A 7,692-nucleotide genomic window follows, 5' to 3' on the forward strand; every position below is an offset into this window, starting at 1 on the left:
CGAGGACTTGTATAAATAGTGCTACTGAGCACAGTTGTATGTGACAGCGTGATTATATCATTTTTGAATATGTGACAGTGTGATGCTCGTGCGAAGGTAGCTTGGTCGACACTTACAACACAATTTCTTGATGTTGGGTTACGGTTGGTAGGTCCAGACAATCAATGTAAGGCTCTTCTGGCAAAAATTGTTGTTAAGCCTATGTTGCTTGCTCAAGATATATCGTTTGAGTTGCTTTTACACCGATTGGTTGATATTAAACCATTTACTAGTGGTTTTTGGAAACCATCTCTAAGATGGGCATTCTTGTCAAATTTTAAGATGAGACATATACATAGTTCGAAAGATGGTTTTATGGTTGACATTTGTAAAGTGTGGGATGTTAAGTTTTTTCTGATTCTTTGATGCCCATCTTCGAATGAAGAACTTTTGCGGCAACCTTTGATTTGGAATTTCATTTTTTCTAATGAGAGGGGTGTATTGCTTGGAAGTTGACCATGATTACAATGGGTTGAGTTGGATAATGGTATATCTACCACAGTAGCCTCTTGGGGAAATTATGTTTGTCATCTTAATAATTCTCAGCTTGATGCTACCAGGTGTAGGGGTTTTAGAGCTATGTTTGATGCAATTCAGTTATCTTTAGGGAATTTTCTCTCTAATTGGTCACCTTCTTTTGTGCATGTTTGGTTTGGATATTTTACTCCGATTGGTGTTATGATAGGAGTAAAAGGAACAACGTCTCAAGCAAACTGTTACTATTTTGATGTATATGAGGAAGGAAGATTATGGCAAACCGATGTGGAATCGTCAATTTGGCAAACGACATTACAACATCCGGTGAGAGTGATTGGTAAATTTGGTAAAAGGTGGATTTTAGATCCTTCTCCTTCTAATAGTATGTTATTTTGCCAACTATGCATATTTAAAAAAAAGTTGTTGTTGGACTTGCACTGGGATCCATTAGATTATCTTTGGAAACATACAAATCCTTCATCTCATACTAAATTTTTTAGTTTTTTCAATATTTTGTGAAGTTGGGACGAAAGTTGCTCTTAAGTAGGAAATTGCATCCGCCATTTGCTATGAAAGTGTGGTTGGCGAATGGGGCCTCTTTAATGGATGCATCTAAATATTGGAAGTGGTTATGGAGTATGCAACAGATTCCCAGGAAGATTGTACTTTTTCATTGGTTATTGATCCATTATGCACTACCGGTTCGGCCTTGGTTACGGGTACTGAAATAGTAAGTCGTGTGGATTTGGTTGTGGAAGTATGATGGAATCAATTAAGCAAGTATGGAAGAGAGTATTGTTTATATTGATACATGCTAATTGTGGTCTTGTCCTAAAATTATGGTCTTGTATTGTGGTCTTATCCTAAAATTATGCAAGTATGGAAGAGAGTATTAAGGTTGTTGATATTGACAGATGTTAATTGTGTGATCACGCAAGGTGCGGTTAGGTGGGGCATTCTAGAGGGACAAATGTTGTTATATGAAAAGGAGGATATAGTGGAAGTCTTTCACATAGTTCCTCCACATATACAAATGGTTCAACCTTTTCTAATTGATAGTTTGCAATTTAGGGATGATATTATTTGGAAGACAATTTCATCTATTCTGATGTGGGTAATTTGGAAGGCGCGATGTACATTAGTTTTTTACAACGTCACTCATGATGTTTCTGTTATAAATGTTGAATTTTGGTTGTTACTTATTCACACATTATGTGGTTAGTACAAAAGTTTTACAGGCAATGTTGATGCCATTTTCAGGAAGCAAATGCATTTTAAAATGTTATGGGATTCAATGCTCATTTTTAGGGAAGATGGAGATCACATAATATGGATGTATTTTCCTGTCATTTTGGGAAACAATGTCTACTGACTTTGTTTATGGACTCTATTGCTACATATGTTGGTGGTATAGGTTACATTACATGTTTAGTTGCAGTTTGGAAGGAATAGACCATAAAAATCTAGGAGATATGGTGTACACAAATCAAATCGGCTATGATGTGAGCACAATGGAGTCGGTTGGTATACTCCTTTATCCAACACAACTTTTGTATTTCTTATGATTTTATAATACCAAGGGGTATCTCTTTAGAGGAAACAAAAAAAAACTTCTTTCTTAGTAATTGCCAATAGTCACTTTGTACCGTCTAGTTCATACAAGAAGTATAGACCATTATCATGAACAACTTACAACATTATTACGAGAAAATGCATTGTTTCCAACGAGTATAGACTAGAACTATCAGAATTCCGACAAATGTTGGGAATAACGGTTGAGAAATACTTGTAGTGGATAATCCAATTTTCTTGTAATACACAATTTTGTTGATATTTCTAGCATCTTCGTAAAAGTGTTGTAAATACTGGATCCGTTTTACTAAAGTATTAGAAATACTTGGAGTGCATAATACCACTTTTCTTGTAATACACCGAAATGTTGGTATTTCTAGCAACTTCGTGAAAGTGTTGTAAATACTGGACCATGCAAAAGTGCTAGAAATACGAGTATCATGCCAAATGTCACTATTTCTGGCACTTTTACCTAGTTGGAATTTCCTTCACGTCCACATTACTACCCAAGTTAATAGCACTACTAAACAAATGTTGAAAATAGTGGCAATAATGGAATGATAATAATATCAACAACATTAAATTGGAAAATCACATCTTGATGCTGGAAAGTTATGATTCTTAGTTCCCCAAGGTGGATAAGTGACATTCCAACGATGAATTGAATCTCTCTACATATGACATGGGTCAAAGCCTACCCATCCATTGAAAGGAACTCTGATTTTGACAAGTCATGCTAAGAATTGTCTACATCAAAGCATAAAAATATGGCATTGGTTTCCCTATCCACAAAGAATTTGCATGATGGAAGATTAGCCTCTAGACCCTCTAATTGTTGGGAGTAAATAACCCGAACATCCATGAGGGGGAGCCTCAAGTTACTCATTATCTAGTTCAACGACCACAACCATAGTATGACAAGCAATGATGTAGGACTATAAGCATAGACCTTGTTGCGAGGAACATCAATCCATTAGATCATGAGTGAAAAGAGAACAATGCAAAACAAGCGTAAATTGTATTCTAGTTGAAATGGACATTAGAAAAGATACTACAATAATCATAGCTTATATGGTAAGAGCTAGCTATCTTTAATAAAATGGTAAAAGTTTCAAAACTTGTTAAAGGTGAGCCAAAGGAAAAGATGGGCTACAATGCATGAGTGACAATCAAGTTGAAATGGACATTAGAAGAGATACTTCAATAATCATAGCTTAAATGGTAAGAGCTAGTTGTCTTTAATAAAATGGTAAAAGTTTCAAAACTTGTTAAAGGTGCGCCAAAGGAAAAGATGGGCTACACAATCAAGAAATGTGTATGAACAAGATATTACACTTTCGTTGGTTGATGATTCATTATGCGTTGCCAGTAGGTGATTTGATGAGGGGATCTATAACTGATCGGTCATGCATTATGTGTGGTTATGCAAGTGAGTCATTGCATCATGTATTTTGGGAATGTGTTGTCGCAAAAAAGTTTTGGTTTAGAATTCTTAGGCTACTAGGTCATAAGTATAGGTCAGGGATTTTTACGTGGGGTGCAGTTTTATGGGGAAGGTTAGATCAACAAATGACTTTCTATCATCAGCATTATTCTTCTTTGTCATTACGTGTCACAAGTTTGCAGGTAGACTATGGTTCAACCTCCTTGCAGGGAATCAAGTTTTCTCCGGAAGTTATGTCTGGCAAATTGTCTTCTCTTTGGCTTTATGGATTCTTTGGAAAGCTAAGTGCTCTAAGTCATACAATGATGAAAACACTCACATCGTGGATCAAGTTAAGTCCTTTTGGAACTTGTTAGTACATACAGTTAAAGGTGAATATGATAGTTATAAGGGTTCTGGACATACAACTAATAAGAAAAGAATGAGAATTCGTAAAGTTTGGTCATCTATACCTATTATGTTGAATGAAGCCGCAGATGTCAAGTGGAACTATGTACCGCCTCGATGGTTATTCCCGCCACTGGCACCATCTTTAGTACAAATACCATGATATAATATAGATGACCGTTTATCTTTTTGTCAGGATAATTGATGTTGATGAAAATCAAGGACATAGCAAGCCAAAATTTGGTGCCGGTTAGCGATATGGCAAGATGGTTGTTGTGGATGTAAGAAGCAATTTTCTTATGAGCGATAAGGAAGAGTGTAGATGGTGTGGGGGTTAATGAAGCATGTTATCATGAGTTGGTGAGGGATTTTTTTTACATTAATTTGTTTGTGGTCTATATGGCAGGATGCTTGATGGAAGGAAATCAAGGACATGTCAAGACAAAATTTGGTGCCAATTAGCAAGAAGGCGAGATGGTTGTCATGGATGATGCTTGATGGAATTTGGTGTCATGGGATGGAGTGAAGAAGAGTTTAGGTTTCATATTAGGGAGTGCAACAAACAGGATAATCTTCTAGTTGTTGTCATGTAGTTATTGTCTTATATAGCTTATTAATGATGAGAGGATGAGTGGCGAGGGTGTGGGTGTGGGGGTTGAAGCAAATATATGAGGGGATGAGGAAACTTTATATTTTATATGTGTAGTCATGGAAGTTTTTATAGTTGGTAAGGATGAATGATGGTGTTGACGGGGGATTGAAGCGCATGTTTAGGAGGGGATACACACAATACATTTATGCTATTGTTGTTTATACAGGTTTTAGGAGCTGAATGAATAGATGGGTGACGTAGAAATGAAGCATATTGTTGATGTGCAAAATGAAGAGATTAGGAGGAGTATCACGACAGGTTCAAAATGGTATAAATTGAGATAGGTGATGTGGTATTGAAGCAATTTGTCTAGTTTTTAGAGATGTGAGAATGGTGGTGGTATGGGCTGAAGCAAGGTTTGATGTGGGGGCATGTTTTAATTTCATGGTGATGATTGAGGATGGCGGTAAGAATTGAAGCATGTGTCCCATTTTGTTGTTGTTTGTTTGACAGGACCTTGATGGTAATCGGTTAATAGGTGAGATGTTGGATGGGACTGAATGAAGCAGTTTTTTCTGTGATAAGGATGAGTGAAGACGGTGGGGGGGTCGAAGCCGATTATGATGAGTGGGTGAGGAAACTTGTAAACTGTTTTTGTGTTGTTAATACAGGTTTTGCGTGGACATTGGCAAGATGCTAATCGACGAGTTGGCTGATGTGGACTGAAGGAAGAATTTTTATGAGATAAGGATGAGTGAAGATGGTGGTGGGGTCGAAGTTGAATAGCATGAGTGGGTGAGGAAATTTTTATAGGGAGTTCTGTTGATTATGCAGGATTTTAGTGGACTTTGGCAAGATGCTGCAACATGCTAATCGCCGAGATGGTTGAAGTGGACTGCATGAAGCATTTTTCTTGTTATGAGGATGAGTGAAGATGGTGGTGCCGTCAAAGCATACTATAGAGAGTGGGTGAAGAAAACTTTAGATTAACTGTTTGTGTTAATACAGAATGTTTATGGACAGTGCCAACTTATCAAACAATTATGTGGGTTAAAAAAAGACAAAGGCTTCACACGCTTATAACACTGGACAATGGAAGTATGCAAGCCACAATCTTTAAACCAGGGGGACATATAGTTTGCATTCAGTATGGAGGCCTTGACAATCTTCTCGAGGCATCAAACAAAGATAAAATCAGAGGGTATTGGGATCTTGAATGGAACATCCCTTGAGGACTCTTGATCACCCGGAACGGGTGAAAGAAGATGGCCATTTACAGCCTGCAACATGTTATGGAGATTGAAGGTTCTTGATTGCATAACAAAAGGGTAGAGATTGCATTTTACCTCGTTTGGTAGACCTTTGTGGAAGCTTTTTATAGAACAATTTTCAAATTGATTGTTTACTTTACTCTTATTCTGGAGTCAAAACTTTTCATCAAAAGTTTTGTTTTTTCAACCAGCATCTTATAAAGATGTTTTGGGGAAAGTTTTGTATATTGTTATGACTTTTCTAAATACTAATGGAAGTATACTTTCTTTTGAAAATCAAGAAATGTGTAGAAAAAAGTAGAAGTTAACCCCCCATGCCAATAAACAAAATTTGAATAATTCAACATACATTCTATTAAAGCCTCTAAAACCAACAAAACAAGAAGACCACCAAAGACTCACTACACAAAGGGATTGAAAAAGATGGTGATAAGCAAAGGGATTGACAAAATAAAGTTGCAAAAGCTTTTATGAATGCAAGCAAGAGTCATGAGCAAACTCTTTAAACTCAAGGGCTAAGTAGTGAGTGGTGTGTGTGAAGCATGTCAAGTTGGGAAACACCATTCCAAAGGAGTAAAAATGTGTGAGATGTATACACAATCTAATATGCTAGAATGTGTGGGGTCACGCCAAAATGTCTACTTCAGAGGACGTAAGTACTTTATGACCTTCATCAACAAACATTTTATTCACATCTAGGTACACCCAATGTGAGTGAGGTCAATTGAAATGTTCCCCAATTTTGAAAGTTCATGGGCCTCATGCAGAAAGTATCAACAAAGAGTCCATTCCTCTTCTTGGGAAACCAACAAATACAAAATCTCCGTAGAACATCCACGAGCATACCAATTCAACAAGTGAACATCAAGAGGACATCTCTTGGTAACCAATAACAATGCCAACATCAAATATTACATCGTCGCCAGAGTGGAATAATCACATAGTCATGAAGTTTGCTTTAAACTCGTAATTAAATGAATTGATTTAATCACGCATTGCATGGTTTTTTCCCCATATAATTAGGTGTCCATAATAGTTTTAAGTATTTTATTGGCCAAGCCTTACAATATATCTCATGTTCACATGCTCCAAAACCCCTCTTCATGGCCCAAGATGTATACCCCAACTATATTCAATTGTGTACATGGAGCCTAATATATCTAAAATATTGTGGTGTTAATGACACTTGTTTGTGGTTGAAGAATTTTACAATTATAATTATTAGCATGTCCATAAATATTCTAGAAGTATAGGAATGGAGTATATAATGGATTTTGTATAAACTTGGTGTATTGATTCCATTCTATTGAACAAATGTACAATGATACAACAAGTAATTGCCAATGGTGTCTTTCCAATGAGACATAACGTCTCTTAAGGTGTCTCTTTAGATCAGGTGCCATATCTTTTGACTTTTATAATTATTTATTATTGTTTGTTTTAACAAATGACACTCGAATTATTATATTTATCGAACTGGGCTGTTTTTGTGCGAGGTGGTGATTCCAAATGCATGGATTGTGTAAGATGGCCCATTTTACATTGCCAAGTATTCAAAAGAATCCCATCATGATTATGACATTGGCATGCAGTAATATTTTGCTTATAATTGCCAACTTGGACGACAAAATATCCTACTAAGATTAATTATCTTAAAATTTGTTACTTAGTTATGAGGAACTAAGTGTAGAATTCGGCAACTATACAAATAGAGAATTATTGCTAGAGAGATCAAAGATACACAAAATTCTTCTATATTCGTTGTAATGTGTTACATAGCCAAATGGCTTATTTGTAGAGATGAGGGCTCAAAAGGTTATAACTCTTCAATGAAGAGTTGTCTCTTTTACATAAAGAGTTTTATAATAAATAACTCTTCGTAAATAATTAGTTGTTTCTAATTGATAAAA

At 36.1% G+C, this 7,692-nt stretch overlaps 1 long non-coding RNA gene across 1 annotated transcript; it reads left to right on the top strand.

Annotated features, from left to right (window-relative positions):
- The first annotated feature begins 429 nt into the window (after window positions 1-429).
- Window positions 430-947, top strand: LOC147862562 (uncharacterized). The gene is made up of 2 exons (XR_015529901.1): window positions 430-526; window positions 725-947. It is a non-coding gene; the product is annotated as an uncharacterized LOC147862562 (long non-coding RNA).
- Window positions 948-7,692: the final 6,745 nt, after the last annotated feature.

The sequence above is a fragment of the Azolla caroliniana genome, unplaced genomic scaffold (assembly GCF_043228905.1).
Source record: "Azolla caroliniana isolate FFs.n. ecotype wild unplaced genomic scaffold, voAzoCaro1.0.p SCAF_6, whole genome shotgun sequence".
In the NCBI taxonomy this organism is placed as follows: Eukaryota; Viridiplantae; Streptophyta; class Polypodiopsida; order Salviniales; family Salviniaceae; genus Azolla; species Azolla caroliniana.